General features: G+C 41.8%; 1 long non-coding RNA gene across 1 annotated transcript in view; it reads left to right on the top strand.

Moving 5' to 3' along the window:
* Nucleotides 1–13,551, top strand: part of LOC140917655 (uncharacterized) — a 31,709-nt gene extending 18,158 nt beyond the window's left edge. The window contains exon 3 of the long non-coding RNA XR_012160942.1: nucleotides 13,210–13,551. This is a non-coding gene — a long non-coding RNA (uncharacterized lncRNA). The remainder of the gene's footprint in view (nucleotides 1–13,209) is intronic.
* Nucleotides 13,552–21,324: the final 7,773 nt, after the last annotated feature.

Here is a 21,324-nt window from a genome sequence, read left to right as displayed (position 1 = left end):
TTCATCCCCACAGATTGAAACTGAAGTTTTAAGGTGTTTGCAACACTATTTAAAACACATCTACAGGAAGTGACTTGGGATACTGACTGTTTGTGATAGGTGTAGCCTAAAAGAAAACAAATATAATAACATTTCAGGATGGGAGCATTTTACTATGGCAACAAAGTAACGTACCTTAAAGTAAAACATACATCACAAAGCAAGGAAAAGTGCTCAGTATTCCAACTGTTCAGGGAAACAGATACTACCATTTTTTAACTGATTTCTGAATTCTTGACCTATTTACTAGAAGCTAACTCAGAAAAGAAAATACCTTCTCTATCACAAATGAAGTGTGAAATGAACACAACTGAAAGCTCCTCTGCTAGTAGAAGTCTTAAAATAATGCAACCCCTGTTCCAAAAATGATGCTCTCACAAATGAAACCAGGGAATGTGACCTTAAAGAATGAAGGATTTTTTTTCAGGATTTCTAATGTGACAGGTAGTTTGGGACTGTAATTTGGAACTGCAGTAGGGATTGAGATGAGCATCCAAACTGTCAAATAACTTTTCTAAATGACTTGAATGTAGTGAGGGCCCTAACAGGCAAGCCCCATCAGCCTCACTCTTTATGCAACTTTCGAAGTGCTGGTTTTCAGTGCTATGTCGGAGCTTCCACAACTCCCACTGACTTGTCTTGTAATGGCAGACATTTCTGAAAATCAGGCCCTAGCTGTGTCAAGCTGGGCACCTAAAAACAGACAGTTAGAATCAGTGGCCTCTTTTGAAAATAAGGGATTTAATCACACAATACCTCTCTTTTCATGGGCATAATACTACTAGCCTAATTCATAGGGGCATTGTGAGCTAACTTTATTAATGTGTTGTAATTTTTCTTTGGAGGTGTTTGGGTGTTCTTTTTTTAAAAAAAGTCTGGGGGTCAGGTCAAAATGTTTTGGGTTTTGGCAGCCAAAAAAAAAAAAAGGCTGGGGGGGGGAGGGGGGCATTGGTTGTCAGCTAATTTTTTTCAGTTTTCAGCCACCAAAAAAATCTTCCATTTTCAGTTTTTTCAATGAAAAACATTTTGTTGAAAATGGCTATTTCTATTTTGATGAAAAAGCCATGTTTGGGGAAAAAAATCATCCATCTGCATTATTAATAATATCAAGAGTTGTGTGTATAAATTCCAGGGCAGAGCAACAAAACTTTAGCACTAAGGGCCAGATTTTCAAAAGTATTTAGGTGCCTAAAGATGCAGATAGGCACCTACAGGGATTTCTTGAAGCACCTAAGCAGGTTAGGTGTCCATGTCCTTGAAATCATTGGGTGTTAATCACCTAACCAGCTTAGTCACTTTGAAACTAGGCACCCTTGGGGTGGCACAATTCCAGGGGCGGCATTCCAGCCATCCTTTTTTTTTTTTTTTTTAAGCTTGGGCAGTTGCGCTCTCAGAACTTGGGCAGCAAATTTTTTGCTTGGGGTGACAAAAAACTTAGAGCCGGCCCTGTAGGCACCTATCTGCATGTTTAGTACCTTTGCAAATCTGGCCCTAAGAGACGCGTACCTGTGCCAAGACCAGGGAGAGTCTAGACTGTTAGAAGGACACATCACAGGAGAGTCAGGTTTAGACACAAAAACCTCTCTGTGTTTTTTGAGTAGTTGTAGAAGATCTTCACACACTTGACAAAAGTCTGTGGGTGCTGCATTACTGCCATGGTACATTACAGCCACTAAATTCCAAACCACAGAACGCAAGTGAAGAGCTCACTCTTCAGTTTTCCCACTAGCACTTCTTGCTTCTGGTTAGCAAGAGCCTTGTTTCCCTCTCCCATGGAAGTGACCCAGTCCCTCTTTATAGCGCTGAATTTAAATACCTCTCAGCTGGAATTGCATCAGTGAGCTGACGCTGAACCTTGCTGGGATGTAGCCATCCTCCCCCCACCCCTAAAAATAAGGTCACACTGGGTAGGTCTACACTGCAATAAAAGACCCACGGCACAGCTGCAGCTGGTCCAAGTCAGCTGACTTGAGCTCGTGGCCTTGGGCTGCAGAGCTATAAAATTGCAGTATAGACATTTGGGTCAAGCAAGAGCTAGGGCCCTGAGACCCTGCAAGAGGAGAGAGTCTCAGAGCCTGGGCTCCAGCTCAAGTCCAAATGTCTACACTGCTATTTTTAGTCCCACAGCCCAAGCCAGCTGACCCAGGCTCTGAGGCTTGGTGCCCCTGTTTTTTTTATCACAATGTAGACATGCCCTCTCTGCGGCTCCTAGAGAAACTATTGGGTGGGGATGTGGCAGGGTTGCATGGTCCTCTCCAGGGGCCACTGAGGAAACTGGACACCCTGTCATGGGAGCCAATTGAGGAGCTCTGAGGAGCTAATCCTGTTGTCATTAAAAATGTAACCATACCAACTGCAAATTGCAGCATCTTTCAAATTATACAATGCAAGAGGAAGAAGACCAGCCATGCTCCTGTGTTTTTACAGGGCTGTTGTATTTTCTAATAGAACTGGGAGGGAAACGATATTCCTGTCCTGTGAAAGTCTGAGAGATTTTGAAAAAAATTGTCATCTTAAATCAGGGCTGAAAGTCAAAATCTTGAACATTTTTCAGAAACTGAAAATCCCCCCAAAAGTTTAGTTTTGTCTTCAGCCATTTTTCTTAGTATAATTAAGTTACATTTCACATCAAAAAGTTATTTCACAGTGGAGAAAATGAAATTTGTCATTTAGAAAATGACAAAATAAAATGTTTTGACCATTTACAAAAATTCAGTCAAAAAATTCATCAAAACCAACCTCTGCAGCAGAAACCAAATTATGACTTCAGTTTGGCCCTGTGTGTATGTAAGAAGTACTGCTATATGGATCAGAAACCTAGACCTCTTCCAGGCAGACTTGGAGTGGCTAGAGGAATTCTGTATGTGCTGTCAGCGCCAAATCCTAAGCATAAAGTGGTTTGCCTTAGGGTGAAATGTCACAATCTCACAAAGATCTGGCCTATCTTCAGTTGCTCACTGTAATCAAAAGCGTTGTTGCATGCTCTTCGACCATGTAGCCAGGATGGACAGAAGCACCCCAGCATGCCATACTCTCAAACTGTCCATCAACGCACAAATAGGTGCACGTCCTGACCCTACCTAGCATTGGCTGTGAGGCTTCCCTAGAGATTTGTGGATTCACACGGATTCACACAATGCCTGGTGTGAGGCCATCAGCCATGGTCACTGGTCCCCAGTTCACTATGAGTGTTTGCTCCTGTCTTAAAGACTGTTGCATTATGAAGAGACTTTTTTCTTAAAATCTTGTTGCAAGGTTGGTTCCTGAATCCAAAGCATATAGCTCATGGCCTCCAGTCTTTGGGAAGAACCTTGAGACCTGTTAGGTATGACATGTCTTCTAGAAAACAAAATCTGAATGTGCTTCCTGGAATGGTGGGACCCAGGTGCAAACCTGACAAGACATTTTTTACAGATCTGGCTCCATGCCAGGTTCACACTGGTCAGCGTAGGCCCTTTTTTATATTCTCCAGTATGTTTCATAAATCTTCAATTCCTGCTGGACAACTTATGGTCTCAGTGACTTTTTAAACAGGGTGATGCTAAGGAAATAGTGTTCTTTCAAAGGATCTTAGCATTGTTTTTTAAGAGTATGTCTTTTGTTATAAAGTTATAATCAAAACTGGTTATCGTGCATAAAATTACAGTAAAAGTTCAACCCTCATCTGCCTCCTTTAATTGTGATTTTAACATTTTGACTAAAATTTTAAGCTTTGTGAAACTCTTTTTCACATAGCTATTGCTAGCTATACTCTGTGGGTCTGAGTCACACCCTCTGGCTCTGCTCAAGCCAGAGTTATTGTTATTGTCTCAGCTAGAGCAGATGTACACTGTGGTTGGAGCTTATTGGTGTTCTCATCCCTAACCACACTCCAAAAGTCATTTGTTTAAATCTAAATTATAGAGCTTGGATCTGACCTCATGAGTTTTACTGTCACCAGCCGTGGCCACCACTGCTGTTGTCTGCCTTGTCTACACTGGAGTTCCTCCTGATTTACACTGAGTCCAAGAGAGCCCCTCTTATTGTAGGGAGGGTGAATCAGGCTGAGTGAGGCTTTCCCAATTTTCTCCTCCATTGTGGGGGCATTTATTTCTGAAAGGAACCTAGTTTTCAGGAGGTAGACCAGGAAAGACTTCCTTTCTGGAATTAAAGAGTATGGAGAATAGTTTTGTGGTTTTTTTAAACTGCCCTTATTAAGAGCTGAACTGATTTAAAATCTATACCTACAGAAATCTACACACCTGGTGCAGAGATGCAGAACTGAAAGAGTGAACAACTACAATTTCTCTCTCAGACTTTATATTCTTTCTTTCTTTCTTTCTTTCTTTCTTTCTTTCTTTTCTATTTTCTTTAATTTGAAATAAAAGCCACTGAGACGAAAGAGTGCTTCTTTTGCGTATGGGGAAGCATAATGCCTGCCATTTCTCTTCAGCAAGGGTAAAGCAACACGGCCATGGAAGACAACCCTACTTTCCGCACTTATAGATCTGGGATGATTAAATGAGTCTTCCTCTGTATCTCAAGGGCGGGAGGCATGGTTAAGGTAGAGGAAATCTCATGTTGAGGGGTATGCACCTCCTCAGGATGTCTCCCTCTGCATCACCATAATTCTGCTCTCCATATATTGCACTGGAAAGACAACCACCAAAGCATCCCCTCAAACATCTCCTAGAACAGAGCCTGGTGGTGCAGGCCACCTGATATGTATGAACCTGTATTCCCCCACTGATGATATGCAGAAACTGTCAGGCTTAGAAGAGCATCAGAGAAAACAAACTTGCATATTGCAATAAACTATTTCAATTAGGAAGATGGCCAAAATCAAGTAAAGTTTCCATCAATTAATGTTTAATTACAATGGAGTAAATGTAGCATATGGAAGTTCATGAAGCATTCACATGACTGCCAAGTAATATTTTAATGATGGGATGTGCAGGGCACTTAGGGCCCATTCTCTCTCAAGTAGGCTAAAACGCCATGAAAACCTGTCCATGTAACTTACGCAACAGTGAGATTCAGCTATATGTGTTTTCACCAAACAATGAGACACCTGGCTCATACACAGCTGGAGAAAAAAGGGGAAGAACTGGCACCGTTCCTCTCCTCCTTTAGCCCCAGCCGAGCAAACTAAAAATTAATTAACAAAAGCACTCAGAAATGGTGGATGCCTAGTTTGCCGAGCAAGGCGAGTCCTTACACTCAGCTGATTGTATTTCTCTGTCTGTCTGTTTGTAACATGGTAACTTTTGAAGGCCACGTCCAATCAATTCCAAAATTTCAAGGAGTTTTCTAGGCAATAATGGGTATAATCTTACTGATTTTGATGAAAAATTGGAAAATCAGAAAAGCCTGATTTCTATTAGTGTAAGTAAGAAAAAATCTGGCCCCCAGAATGCCCATTTGGTGCTGTAGGGAAAGGGATCACTCTGGACCCTCCCATGCTGCTGTCTACACATATCACAGCTTAATATGCTGCTCTCTCTCACTAGGAGTACAGCTCAGCTAACATAAGCAATGAAGTGTGTAACCCTCTAGTTTAGACCATTGCCTTTCTATGTTCCCATCCCTGGGCAGCACTGCCCTATTTGGTCAATACTTACAGTACATAACTCCTAATACTAATATCAATTAGCATCAATAGTAGTAATAATGCAGCCTTCTCAACCTTTCTATAGTATTTCTCCTCTTTTAAAAAATACTCTGGTTTTCTTCTGCATTTGCCATGGAGATCTTAATTTTGCTCTAGGTTTTCCTAGTTAGTTTGGCTGCCATTGCCACACAAAGAGCCCTACATAAACTCCTTGTCAGCAAGTGCCTCTCTTTTACCAGATACTACCTGGCATGTGCTGGTCAGAGGGTATATACACATCAGAAAATAGAGAACCAGAAGGGGAGCTCCAAAAGAGGAATAGGGAAGTTCATCACACAGAAGGGTAGAGGTACTAGAAGAAATTGTAGGTACTGTAGCAACAATTCTTGTAAAGAGCAACCTGGAAAAATAGAAGAACTTCAGTGTAGTGGTTATTTTATTTGATGAATAGAAAGGGAAATGAGTAAATAATTAAAGGCATGGGTGAGAGTGGGAATCTAGCACTGAGAGGAATAGCACTTTTTACATGGTACTGGAGAAATATGCACAATGATAGCTTTGCTTAATCCCACTGCCTCACTAAATTGCCTCAAAACTGATCTGGAGGAGGCTATTTCTCTGATGAAATGGTTTAGTCTCCTTGTCCACCCAATTCTTGGTCTCTGTGCTGACACAGATAGTGCCCACAAAGCTGAGAGTTACTGCAGGTTTTGTGATGTGGACTGAACACTTGTCTGCTAGTAATGAATCAAGGCCACTAGCTCATTCCACAGAGGCCACTGAACAGCCAACATATTTAGATTTTATTACCATCAAATGACAGGATAGGTTTGGATTTATTTATTTGTAATAAATAAAAAATGTCCACATTGAGATTCTCAGCTGGTGTAAAACAGCATTGCTCCATTGAAGTTAATGGAACCATGTTGTTTTACATGTGTTGAGATCTCAATAAACAGAGGCCCATTTGATTCCCTGCCTTATATCCAGAGCACTGGTAAATTGTCTCCTGGTTTTTGTCTCTTAATACTTCAGATTAGCTTTCCTTACAAGAACTCATTTAAGTAAAGTGTGCCAACATACATTGTCCTACAGCACATCAGTTCCTTCAGACTTGTATATTTCATCTTTAATTACATGCACATTGAAGGACTTACCATTTTGCATGCCCTTGCTCCAAACTGCATCTTGCTTTGCTTGTGCCTAAACCCAATCCTTCCTTTATTACTGGTTTATGTATAGTTGTCTCCACACAAGGAGATACGTTGTTTTCTGACATCAGACTGCAGATGCTCAACAAAATTTGAGGAAAAAGCACGGTTTGCATTCTCAAGGCAGAATTTTCATCATATGTTAATAATTCAGTAATTTTATAATGTAGGTAGCTTAGCTTAGCATGGGGTGATTTTGCTTCTATAAGGCACTGTGTATTAAACCAAGGTAGCAAAGGTACCTCGTAAGCAAGGGAATATGAAAAGAAGATGTGTGTTTTTATTCACTGAGAATATGGCAAAAACTGAGCTCCTTAGAACAGAGGTTCTTAAACTATGGTCCATGGACCACCGGTAGTCTGTGAGCTCCATTCAGGTGGTCCACGGATAGTTCCCTCTAAGGTGCATGCCTGGGCAGCCTCACAGAAGAGAATGAAGGGTCACCACCCAATTAGTGGACCTGCACAGGCGTGGCTCCACTAATTAGGTGCCTGGACCCTGGAGAAGACGCCGCATGTAAGGGTAAATGGGAGGGTGCAGTGGGTTGAGAAGAGGGGGTGGGGGGAATTTGGGATGTGCAGGGCTGCGGTGGCCAGAGAAAGAGGCGACTTTCCCCAGCTCCAGGGCTGCGGCTGCCAGGGAGAGACCCCCCTCCTTCCCAGTCCCAGCTCGGGGGCTGCCATGGTGGGGGAGAGAGGCTCATCCATCACATTAGATAGGTAAGACTACTGATATTAAAATATGAGTTGTGTGCTTTTATTTGTAGAACAAAAATTTTTTCATTATTATTAAGGGTTTTTTTATATAGCGCTTTTATCCACAGCGCTTTATAATAGTTAGCTAGTAGTACAAACTACATTTGGAAAGATCATTAAGTGGTCCACCAAGACCCTCCACAATTTTCAAGTTGTCCACGAAAAAAAAAGTTTGAGAACCAGTGCCCTAGAATCAAATAAAACTAGGGCCATATTTTCCATTTGCACTTTGTTCAGACAAACTCCAGAGTGAGTGTACATTTGTACACTGATGCATGCAACCTAGGGTTTGTGCATATCTATCTGAGTTTCACATACTTTTGAACATCTGGCTCTGAATCCATGGTGTGCCCATAAGAGATGTTTTGTGCCTTAAACACAGTGAGAGAGTGTTGCTTAATGAATATAACAAGACACTGGAAATGAAGACTCCTGGATTTTGATCATCAATCTGCGGCTGATTCATTGTTTGATCTTGAGCAACTCAATTCCCCTCTTTTAGATGTTGAAAACATGAGCATGTCAAACTGTACCAGGGAATTTTTCTAATTTGGACCTGTGAGAAATTATAATCAAAACAACAGCCATTATGTTTTGTGGGATGAGTGATACAGCCAAGTGCTGTGTTTATAGGGCTAGATTGTGACTAGGCCTAACTCATCCATGCAGGGAGTAAGGGCCATAGTAGGGCTTCCCAGATCTGAGGGAAGTACAGGGGCTGCTGGCTCTGTGTCAAGGAAGTAAGCTTCACCCTCAAATAGGCTCTAGCAAATTACTTCTCCACACAGTGTGCAGTGCACCCCATGGTGTCTCCTGTGCCAGTGAAACAAGGTTGTGCATAAAATGCAGTTTAGCACGTAATATATATTGGGGAATTGATGCTGTGGGTCTTTCTTTCTTTTAATCCTTAAACATTCTAGGAGCAAGGAATGGAGAAATGAGGGTAATGACACTATGTCACAAAACACTGGGACCAAAATTGTGCTTCCCTGGTGTAAGATCAAGAAAGAAGAGAATAATAACAGGAAAGGCATCAGAGGCACAAGACTGTTTCAGAGCACATCAGCTTACCTGTCTTCCGAGTCTATCAACCTCTTTTCTTTCTTTATTCATGGATGTTTCAGATAATAGATTCTGCCCATGTTCACCATAAAGTACAGCTAATCTTACCTCATTGCATCCCCTGGGATAACATTGAACATGAGAGTCACATTGACAGCTCTAGCTGTACCTTAGGTTTCTTGTTCATTTGTTATAAAATAATTTTTGAAAGGTTTTTTTAAAAAAACTATCTTTGATTTCTGATGTATTTCTCACCCATTTCTTCATGCTGTAATGATGGCACCATTTTTACAGTTTTATGTTTAGCATTAGCCTTCAATTATACTCAAAATCTTGTGTTTAATTCATTTTGTATACTAAATGGGCTTATCGCAGGGTTGGGGGTGGTGGGGGTTTGGTCCTATTCAGCTGGAAGAGAAAGAGCCTACTCATCTGACTTAACTTACTAAGATTCTCTATTTTAGCAACTGAAATAAATCAGACTATTAACATCATTAGTAGCAGATGTATGCTGCTTTACAAATACCAAAGACTTGCCCACACGCTACCCTTCCATCTGCTGTATTAAATTCCGTTCATACAGTTATTACTAGTATAAATCTTTTTCTTTTTTTCTTTTCTATTTTGTCTTTATTCTCTTTTAATAAGAACTTATAAATACTGGTCTGGACAGAATTTAAAACATATTAATTATGGAATGATGAGAGTACTGTACAATAGAGATATGTTACTTGTAACTAAAAATAAAATCATCATATTTCTGACATAGAAGTGAAGGGCAAACTTTAAAAAATTAAGGGAATTAGGGATGTGGACAGGATTGAAGAATTTAAGGATCTGAATGAGGAGGCTTGGAATTACTTTAAGTCAAAGTTGCAGAACCTTTTTGCAGCCTGCATCCCAAGGGGAAAAAATTCATAGGAAAGTGTTGTGGACCAAGCGGGATGAGCAAGCATCTCAAACAGATTATGATGGTGTGTTCACCTCCACACTTGCCCTGAAAGAGTTAATGTAGGTGATGAAGTGGGCCAATTAATCAGACAGACCACAGCTGAAGGGAATCAGGTTGTTCCCTCATTGAATGAGGGGGCCCAACTGAGGAGGACTCAGCTGGGCTGGCTTTATAAAGGCAGGAAGCTGCTAGTAGAAGAGAGGGACTCAGTCTGCAGTCATTTGCTGAGAGATGGGTTTGGTGACCACAGGTAGCCTATGCCTACTCTCTGGGAGTTGGGATACTGGCAAACCCAGAGGTGGGGAGAAGCCAGCCAGGTAGAAAAGACATAGGAAAAGTGGCAGCAAGGTCTAGGAGGGAATAGACTTTGTCTGCTGATTAGATGGTCTGTGAGCTGGAACCCAGAGTAGAGGGCAGGCCATTGCTCCACCATTTGGCTCATACTAGCTCTGATTACACTAATTGTCATGTCATAACATTAAGCACACACTTACTTGCTTTGCTGGGTCAGTGCTGAAGAGAGTATACAACACCTTGTGGATCAAATGCTCAGAGGAGAAGTTTATTTTATTCTACATAGCTGTTCTCATGTTTTTAAGGGGTATAATGTAGTTGTGGTTAACATGCATCCTGTGAACATGGTGCATGGTATGCTATAGTGGAAACCATGATTATTCTGTGGTAAGTTTCTGATCTAAATAAATCCATTCATTCATCAAGTAAATTCATGCTTTAAACAAAATTTGATGGGTATTCCAGATGGAAGGCAGAGAACTGTGTGGGTTTGATTTTCTGATCATTTTGATATGCTGAAGGATACTCCAGGTTATGCTGAGGGTTATTGGATTTATGCATTGGTAAATGAGTAAGATAAAGACATGTACACAATGCACTGCAGGCATTGAGAGAGCCAGATCCATCTCTAGTTTAAGCCAAGCAACGGGACATTCGCTATTATGTAAAGCCAATCACTTGGGGTTTAGTGGCTGTAAAATGGCACATAGTAGAGGGATAAATAACTGTTGAAGGCTTGTGTTCAGAGAAGAATGTTTTTTTTCTCATTCTTATGAGAAAGTCGAGGATGTTTATTTTATCATAAAGTGCACAATCATTCTAGCCTAATAGCTGTAATACCCAGTAGGCATTTCCAGCAGTAACAGATGCAGTTATGTAAATAATTCTAGACCTTTTTTACTTTTTTAACATATTAAGGGGCTCCCTCAATATTTTACTACCTCAGTAAGATACTCTTGCCCCCAAGGCATCCTCTAATTTAATACTTTCCTTTCTCCCCCCCCCCATGCTAATTCCACTAGTTCTCCTCCCCTTAAAAATAAATCCTCCCTTGTACCCAAATCCATCAGTCCTTCTACTCTATTCAACTAACTGTATATCCCCTTTCCCATCACTCATGGAAATTCTGTGATTCCCCTGCCTGACAGCTGTTCCTCACATCTACAGTGATGGTGGTAGCAGTGTGTGGGACATGTGCTGATAATGGTGGTGTCAGGTCAGGAGCGCCGGAAGAGAGGCAGCCAAAGGGCCATGGCCCCATCACTTTTAAAAGTGGGAGGGGAGCCGTAAGGGTGAGCAACTGGAAGTGGAGAGGAGCAGGGGGTGGGACCTCAGAAGAAGGGGTGGTGTGGAGGCCCTTGTTAACTTGTTAATACTAATAAATCCTTCTAGGCAAGATCAAGTAATATCCTAAGCAGAACATATTAAAGTATGGTCCTCAGATGTTTAATTTTTTCTTGGAGCACTTCAAAATGAATTAATTAAAGGTGAGAGGAATGAAAACCTTCCAGCCCTTTAAACTATTTTAATCTTTAAGCCTCCATTTTGGTTTCCTAAAACTCCAGCAGATTATCTTTTGTATTGGGCCATGATAAGCTGTTTAATATCCTTTGACAAGGAATATTCTTGTGAAATGCTGAATCCCAGTGCTTCACCCCCCCAAGCCCCCCTCCCACACACACACACTTACTTTCAGGGAGCTTCCACCACTCCTGTGTCAAGGGGGTGTGCAACGTGGCCCATTCTCAATTTTGTGTGCTTCTCGTGATATTTGGCATTAAAGCCCCAGCTCCTGGAGTCCATTGCTTTAGTTGAGAACTTGAACTTTCATTTTAAAAGTGTTTCTAGTCTTCATGAGATGGGAGAAAAACTGGAAAACATGACCCGTTTGCATTCCAAGGGCTTAGAAACAGGGGGCAAACAAAAATAACCTGGCATATAATAAATCACTAAACTTTAAAAACTATATATTTTTTTAAAGCCAAAGTTATGACTTGGTGGCTGACTCATGTCTTTTGAACACCTAGGGTTGGCAATACTGGGTGTGATTCTTAGGGGTGGGGGTGTCTCTCTTAGGTGGTGTGGGGGTTCAGGTGAGGGAGTAAATCTTCCATAGAAGGTAGTGGGGAATTGGGAACAGGGGGAGAAGGGGCTCCAGATGTTCTTCTAGTACTGGCTCTTCATTCCTTCACCCCTAAAGGTGCTGGTGAAGGACACAGGAAGAGATTTCCTTCTGCAGCACTGTTGTCAGTGGCAGGCACCCCCATGGTGTGTTAGCAGTTGTTGAGTTCCAGCCTCAGAGGACTGACATCTTCAACACACAGACATAGCTTTAGCATATTTGGGGATGGGCCTATGAGCTAATTTGTTGCCATCTTTCCCCTCCCCCGGCATAAGTCCTGTCCACCATTATCATAGCAGTAGGTGCAGGCCCAGCCTTGGGACTGTAGTGAAATCAATGATTTGGGCTGACCTTTTATATTAAAAATGTGGGACAGAGGCTCTTCAGGGTGTTCACCAGCCTTCTACTGTGGAAATATAGCCCAGCTGCTGTATCCTTTCAACCCTAGTGATTAGTTTACATTTTTCAAGCTACTTTCACAAGGCAAAGGGCTAGAAACTTCCCGCCCCCTGCCTGTTGTTGTTTTTAAATGAAAACTGAGACTCTGCTGCAATGGGCCCAAAACCCAGGTTGGTTATCCCAGGTAATGGTCCCAGCCACTTGCAAAGCTTGCATTTACTCCCTCACTGAACCTGAAGGCAGGGTACCCTTGTGAGGCAACTTGCAAAAAACAGTAGTGGGAAGAGAGTGAGAAGAACTTGTGGGTGGTGTCTGCTTGGAACAGGGTTGGAGAGAATTTACTAAGTGCCAGGGATGTTACTTAGACTGGGGTAGTAGCTAGAATCCACTTTCAAGCTGCAAATATCTGAACAGGAGGGAAATCTGTAGCATGTTACCTAGTGGCAAAAACGCTAGCTGCTGGGTCTAATGCTCCCACGCTGTTGCTGGCACTGGTAGAGCAGCAGTGGTGCTCGAATAACAGTGGGAGATTTTTTTCACACACACACACACACAAAAGCCAAGTACACACAGCCAATGTGTAACAAGATTCAGATAGCTTGCTTCATCTCCTCCCGCATTCATCTGATCTCTCACACATCAATCACACAGTTCTCTCTTCTCTGCAGACACCAAACAACTGCCGTGAAGCCTGAAATTGGATCCCAGATACATATACCGTATGGGCGTTCCTATAATATAAATATTAACACTATTAATTCAGTCTTATTACATGTCTCTTCCAGTTCCAAAGGGAAAGCAAGAGCAAGATGGTTCCTCAAAGGAGCTCACAAATTTATTTGGCACAACTCTCTCCTTCATGAATCCTATCTGTTCTCCATGAGTGAAGTTTAGAATCCAGTTTAAGGCCAGAATGGACCACCAGACCATCCACACTGACCTCCTCACAAGCCACTAACACCACCCAACTACTTGTGCACTAAACCCAAAAACTGGAACGACTCCAAAGTAGGAAAACCCTCAGAAGACTAAGCTACTGTTTTGCATAATGTAATCCAGCTGTGGTGCTGCCATATGTTGTATGACAATCTTACATTTTTTGATTAGCACTGGAATAAACTGGAAATTTCCCCAACTGGTCCCTTTTTCTTTTTAAGGTAATCATGGCAGTTCTCATGTGTCAAAACAGGACAGCCAAGGTCAAGGGTTCTTTTGCTGGGTTGATAGCCAGCCTCAAAAGGTTTCATCAGAAGGTAGCTATAAAGCTATCTAACAACTTCTGCCTAGCCCAATGATACTGACTACATACATGCAGAGTGCACAGAAGTGCCTGTGCTCATAACCAGCAGGATATGCACAATGAAGACATTTCCACAGTATAAGTGGGTAGCGAGTACATTTTAAAGCCAGCTATCTAGCTTACCTGTCAAGTGACAAAGCGCCATGCAATCAAATTTATATAGAATAGAATCAAAACAAAGCAGCAGCTATATTGTTTCAGATCAGGAGAGCTTCTGCTCTGTTATGCCCGATGGTTATCAAACTAATGTAGTTCCACTGAATACTTTAATAATGCTGCGATATTTAACCCTGTAAATAACATACTGGGAGAAGTTAGGATCAAGACAATCTACTCAGGCAAAGTTCCATGTGGGCAAAATTCTTCATGGATACCAGTGCAACCCTACTCTCTTTGCTGTGGCTTTACCTTGTCATGTAGTTGCACAGGTAGAATGGAGAGGAAAATTTACCTGAGTATGTTTTGAGTAAAGACAAGATTTGGCCCATTAATTATTTGAATAAAGTAGACCCTTATACCTCCAAAGGGCACACAGCACTTTACAGAAAACCCAGTGGAATAAAACATCCCCAAATATAAAATTAATTCAAACAAGAAATTAAACCATGGATCAGAAAAGCACATTGCATTAAGTACAAAGGAACACCAGTATGATGCCACGTGATGGAATTTCTGTGATTTCAATTTGGTTTTAAAATAATCCCTAGGAAATTACACACAAAAGTACACTGAAAGAACACTATTACAGCTGCAAAGTCACACACTCAGAAGTTAGGAAATGCCAGAACTAAGTTTGCCTGTGCAACCTTAAGTCAGCCCCCTTGTATGTATGCATTATGATAGTCTTTAACTGTATGAGCGCATGCTATTTTTTCCAAAGGCCCTCTCCCTCTGAGGGTGCACAGCATGGACCTGATCTGGGGATGAATCAGGGTGGTGTGGTGCAGGAGGCTGTTGTCCGTAGAAGCCCTGCGTCATTTCTTGCAGAAATTGGAAGGTGTGTAGTGAAAGAGGCAGGGGATTGAAGGAAGAGAAAAGATGGTCTTGTGGTTAAAGCAGTTGACTGCTGCCCTGGAAAACTGGATTCTATTCCTGCCTCTGCCATAGAGTTCCCATGTGATCCTTGACGGGGCATGTAAATGAGACTGTTCACAGGTGGCCACTAACTGTATGTTCCCTGTTTTAGGGGTGCCCAATTTGAGACCCTAAGGCTGAGCACTCACAGCTGCAGCTGAAGTCGCTGCTATATAAAGTGAAGTAGTCTGAAAAATCAGGTCCTACGCATCTCAAATTGGGCACCTGAAGTTAGTGGACACCTTTGACATTAATCTCTGTGTACCTCCATTCTCCATCTGTAAATTGGGAATAAAAGCCACTCACCTCACAGAGTTGTTTTGAAGATACATTTGTCGACGTTTGTGAAGCACTCATACTATAGTGAAGAGCACCATAGAAAAGCCCATAAGGAAATTAGTAATTCTGTATTCACAGCAGGGTTGGAATAGTGTGCAGTAAATAAGGCCTCGAGTGACACACTGAACAATGAGGAGAAAACAAAATTTTGAATAGCTGCCCATTAAGTGAGCACCATCCATTGTGCATTGAATGAGGCAGGGGTCCTATGGAAAAAATATCATGTGACGATGTAATTAAAGCTATCATAATGCATATGCACAAGGCAGTTAAATTAAGCGTGCACAGAGAACCTTAATTCTGGCATTTCCTTACTTCTGAGTGCTTGACTTTGCGACCTTAGCATTCTTATAGCATAGTTCTTTCTATACAGTACTATATATTATATGAATTTAATTGTAATCCCTTTCTGTGTATTACACAGTTTAGTGCTGAACTCATGACTTGTGAATTATGGGAGTATTTGACTAATTCATCTTATTTTGTAAAAGATATGGTTCACTTAAAAAAAAAGCCAGATGGATCCCGTCTCTGCAAGATGTTGTGCCCTGTTATGAGACACCCAGATTCAGAAATAGAGTTGAATCACTGGCTTTGACTTGTGAGACCTTGGAGGCATTGTAGAGAGGGTAAATGTAATACTTAACATGTATTGCTTCTACCTTCCCTATCACAGAAACACCCACACTGCTCAGTCACAGGAAAGCATTGAAGATTTTTGCCTAATTTCTTTCTGTCCAAAGAAGAAAGGAAAGGTATTGCCAGATTAAACACAGTAGAGGAGCAAGGTCCTAGTCATGCTACAGGCTGCAGTGGGTTCCAGGTAGGATACAGGTCAGATAGGGTACAGCTGTAACCATCACATCAGCACTGTCTGTGAGCCTGCTGTAAGATGTTTGAGCTGAGGAATACTTTGATTTTCCTGGCAGGATTAGGTACTGTTATAACTTTTCAACCTGCTGGAGACCAAAGGTGAGGTGTATGTCTATTTAATACATGAGAAGTTCTTAGGGGCAGGGTCTATGGGGCAGATCCTCTGCTGGTGTCAATTGTCATAGCTCCACAATTCGCACCAGCCAAGGATCTGCCTCACGTCTTCATTTATGCTAGTAGAGCGCCTAGCACTGATCCTGACTGAAGCCTGTGAGGTCTAGTGTAATAATAATAATAATTAATCATAATAGACAGCTATCTCCAAATATTAAGGAATTAATTTTGTCTTAGTACTAGATGAGCATTTTTCTTTCTGTTTATAAATTTATTTGTGTGTGTGTGGTGGTCTCTAACCATTTCAGAGATAACCAAAACAATTCAGTTCAAGTCATTCAGTTTCCTATCAAAAACAGGGGGAACTGGATCCAAAAAGTGGATCTGTTCTGCATGACGGGATGATCAGAAAAGGATGGTGGGGAGAAAAGACGGTTAAAACTGAGGGTTGATTTAAGCAAATACATTAAAAAGCCAGACACCCTAGCAATGCTAAATGATTTAGAACTGCAACAAATGTTAATTTCTTAACGTGTTCTAATGTCATAACTATAGAAGCCAGACACTGCCTGTCTTCATGTCATCACAATTCTCTTGCAATAGTCGGTTATTCCCTAATATAAAGCCTGTGTTCATTTTTAAAACAACAAAATTGCCTTTTTTGGTTTGGTTGTTCCCTGAGAGGGCAGGAGTTCTTGGCTGTAATTAAAATGATATCTCAGAATTAAATATGTGGCTATATCAGCCATGTGCTATGAAAAGCATTTGGACTGCCTGGCTCACTAAAAAAAACCCTCTGCCTCAAGTGCAGACCATTCATGTGCACAAAGCCACGGATATTCAAGGGAAGGAAACAGGATGTGAGGTACTGGCACTCCAGTCCTCCGCGGCTTTTCTCTGGATAAACTGATAGTGCGGTGCCTCTGCTCATTGAAGAAAAGTAATAGTTTTCCTCACCTCCAGTTTAATTACTCTCTGCCACTCAACCCATTAATACCGTGGTCCATTCTGAGGTCAGAAATTGAACAATGTTTCCGAGCTTGACCCCTCCCTACTTTCTTTGTGCCATCTGCCATTGCCATGACACTGTGCTTTGCTTTTCATGCTTCACTAGATTCACTGGATATGCAGGGTAATGGGGCTATTTCCCCCCCGCCCCCCAAGGTCTTTTTGGAAGGGAAATAAAAAAAATGAATGGATAAAACTGCTGTGTGCTGCCCTTTTCCTTTTCACTTCTTTTTAAGCCTTTTAGCATACAGTTTTCAGCAATTTAAAGGAAAATTGCCCAGAAAGAAAGAAACCGAAATCTGTCTTATTTTTTTTAAACAAAACCCATCACACAACACAAGCAGCTGCAGAGAATTTCTGTTCCAAATGGATGATGTAATGGGTTTTGTCAGCCAATGTTGTAACAAATAAAAACTGAGACCCTAAAATCATTCCAGCTTTTGATGACACTCATAAGCTTTCTGGTGCAAGTGATCACTAAAATGAACTTTAGCTTGCAGATGTATAGTGCAGTTCTTGATTTAAGTGAAACGAAGATTAAAATACTCTAATCGGGTAACAACTAAAGCTGCTATGTCTTCCACTGTTTATCTGTTCAGCCAATCTTACCGAGTGAAAGAGAAATCATGCATGCTATGCCATTTAACCAAAAATCTGCCACTGTTAACATTATGCATAAATATATTCTCATTCCATATTTCCTGGCATTGTAGTACTTAGGCTTTTGTGTACTGTTATTACATTATTGAGGTGGGGGGAGAGAGGGATTGTGGTATGCAAATAAGCATTACAAAATATATAGACTAAAGAAGAGATAGTAAATGCATAAAATTAAAAGTCTGTTTTTGGTTAAATGGCATAGAATGCACAAGGATAGATATATACACATTCTTACAGAACAGGTGTATGAAGTAAATAGAAAATATGGATGATTTATACATAAACCCTCTACTGTGCATCTATTTTGTTTTCAAATAAATCATTAAATATACTCATGCTAGTCAGAGAAAATAACTGTTGAGTAGTAAATGTGGGGGTTTATATATATTTACTCGTTTTAAATGGTGTAGTTATATGATAACATTGTCAGCCTTAGGAGGTTAAGGATCCTAAAGTCTTCAGCATTTTGTGCCAGCACTTTTCTGCATTACAGACAAGGTAGTTGTTGCTGGGGTGTATTTTATAATTAGTCAGGAGTGAAAAGCAAAACACTGGACTAGCCCAGTGGCCTGGTGCTGTAACGGTCCCCTGGGAGAAGCAGCCATTTTCCTAGTCTCAGTAGCTCAGCCAGCAGGGGTTGGTGTTACTGTGGAGGCAGCCACTCACGCACTGGAGATAAGACATGTCTGTGATTGCTAAGTGGTAACCGTGCCAGCTAATTACAAACTTCAAAGGGAGCCCTCTACCTCTGGAAGGATGGTGATTGTGGACCTGAAGGATGAAGGGCTAGGAAGGGGAACAGTGGAGGCTTGAGGTGAGTGGTGAACCAGGAAACAATGAGGTTCAGGGAAGTGGAAGGTCTCTTTGTGGGCAGAAGGAACTCTTTAAACATTGAAATACATGTAAGTTTGCTTTACATATTGACCAGTGAATGTCCCGCATTAGTGAGGGAGAGAGCCAGCCACCTTGTGCCAAAAATGCTAACATATTGAAGGACGTAAGCCCCTGATTTTTCAAGGGGATCAGGTGTTTATTTCAGGCATCCTGCTATGAGCAGAAACAAAACCCAGGGGCTGTTGAGATCCAGTCCCCATTTTTTGAAAATTTTGGGGGTAGATAAGTTTATCAGTGATTCTAGTTCTGTGATTAGGAGCAAGCAGACACATAGGCTGTGTGCAGCTTATTTAGTATCTCTCTCTCTCATGTTTACATCAACAACCTCATAGCTCCTCTCCTCCACTCTAAGCCAATGCCACAGTAGCTATGGCTCCCCTCACAAGTTCTGTCAGTGCAAAACTTCCCTCTGACATAGCAGTTCTACCAACATGGGGGAGATTTGCTTATTCAAGCTTCTGCTGTTTGATTTTCCCAACGTGTCCCAGCAGTACAGCTTCATCCATTTTTCATTGTAACAGCAAGGCTGAAAGACCAAAAATTCTACTTTCATAACAAAACTCCTCACAGGGACCAGAAATGTAAAGTGGCCTTCCCCACCCCCTCCCCAGCTGCACTGGTGAATTGTTTTTTGCAGTGGGAATTCACTATAAACCTTACCTAATCACTAACCAAATTATCCCCTCCCCGCTGGGTTTTTATATTTTCTGCCTTCAGAGGAGATCTGTCTATGTGGCAATATACCCCTTCCCTAATCCCATAGAAGTTCCTCCAAGAGGTGTCCACAGGCATTGACTTCCACTGTGTGGGAGACATTGAGACTGGGCGCCTTCCTCTGGCCCCACTGGAAATTAGTGCTCACTATAGAGAGAGGACACATGGTGTAGTGGTTGGAGTGCTAGCCTGGGATTTGGCAAATCCAGCTTCCTTGCTTTGTCACAAACTTTCTGTGTAACTGTTGGCAAGTCACTTAGTCTGTTTTGCCTCAGTTCTCCATCTGTAAAATGGGGGTAACAACACTTCCCTTTCTCATAGGGGTGTTGTGAGAATAATACTTTAAAGATTGTGAGGCACTCGGATATGGTAATGGGGGCTATATAAGGATCTAAGATAAATAGAGAGACATCAGCATTAAGGCCTGAGTTCAGCAAGGCACTTAGACTCTCATTTAACCTTAAGCATGAATAGCCCTGTGATGGGTTGGACCCCCGTTTCGGGGTGCCACTGGATGTGCTGGGGTCCCACTGAGCCCACCTGTCCAACCAGCCTGGGTTTCCCTTACCCTGTGCTGCTCTCAAGCCCCTTTCCAGTACACACACAGGCAGGGACGCACCCAGCTGTATAATCACAGAGTCTGCGATTAGCTCTTTTGGGGCGGGTTCAGCTAGGGGAATGCCCAGCTCTCCTGTGCACACACCCTCTGGAGTGTAAACCCAACATTGTATTGTCTTGCACTGTATAGAGATCTATATAGCATAAACTCATAAAAATCATCCCTCCTTCACTGTGGAGGGAGATATGCACAGCTCTCCCGCCCCACCCCAGTTATGAATTGCACAAACTAGGTTTTGGAATAAACAAAAAGTAAGTTTATTAACTACAAAAGGTAAATTGTAAGTGATAAGGGATAGCAAACAGAACAAAGCAGATTACTGAGCAAATAAAACAACACGCAACATAAGCTTAATTCACTAAAGAAACAGGTTAAAAATAGTAATTTTTCACCCTAAATATTGTTTTAGGCAGGTTGGTAGAGTTTATGAAGCTTAGAGTTCCACTTATTTCTCTTCACAAGCTAGACCCCTGTCTCAGCCTGGACTCAGCCCATGCCTTTCTCCAGCTTCGTTCCTTTGTTTCTTCCAGTGCTTTCAGAAGTCTTCCATCTTGGGCAGGGAGGCAATGGAGGAGAGCCCTCATTGACTCACTTCCCAGCCTTAAATAGGATTTACATAAACATTTGTTTCCAGTGGAAAAATACCAGCAGTGTCCAAGGTGGTACTCTATACCAGGTGACATTATCACATGACCTCGCAGTGTTAAATCCACCATGAGACAAGGTTTATTTGTAATGTCAACAAGAAGGAACGCCAGGAAGATGAGAGATCAGCGTCTTCAAAGACCCATTCTATTGTCTTTCCTAATTGCCCATTCAGGCTGATTGCCTACTGTCTGGCGGGTGTTCCTCAAGTACACACACAGTTGTAATTGTTACATAGTCAATATTCCTAATACACGCATACAAATTGATACATGCACACATTCAGCAAATCATAACCTTTCCAATGATACCTCACGTGACCCATCTCTTGATTATGCCATGTTCATATTACAACAATATTTTATAAAGAATATGGGGTGCAGCGTCACAAGCCCCATTGACTTCCATGCTTAAAATTTAGCCTGTGTGTAAATGTTTTGCTGAATTGGGGCCTATCTTTCCTTTGGAGATGTGAAAATTCCACTGAGAGGGATACCAAGGGGGTCGCAGCTGTTTGGGGAGCTCCTGGTGGCCAACTCCTCCAAGAGTCCTGCTACCAAGGATTGAAGAGGGAATGGGGGGAAGCTATGTAATTGGCCTCAGAAGAGCCTCTGAGATCTGTTGGTTTTGGAGGCCGACTCCTTCTCTCCCCTGTTTCTG

Source organism: Lepidochelys kempii, chromosome 9 (genome assembly GCF_965140265.1).
Source record: "Lepidochelys kempii isolate rLepKem1 chromosome 9, rLepKem1.hap2, whole genome shotgun sequence".
Lineage (NCBI taxonomy): Eukaryota > Metazoa > Chordata > Testudines > Cheloniidae > Lepidochelys > Lepidochelys kempii.
This window is presented reverse-complemented; position numbering and strand designations above follow the sequence as displayed.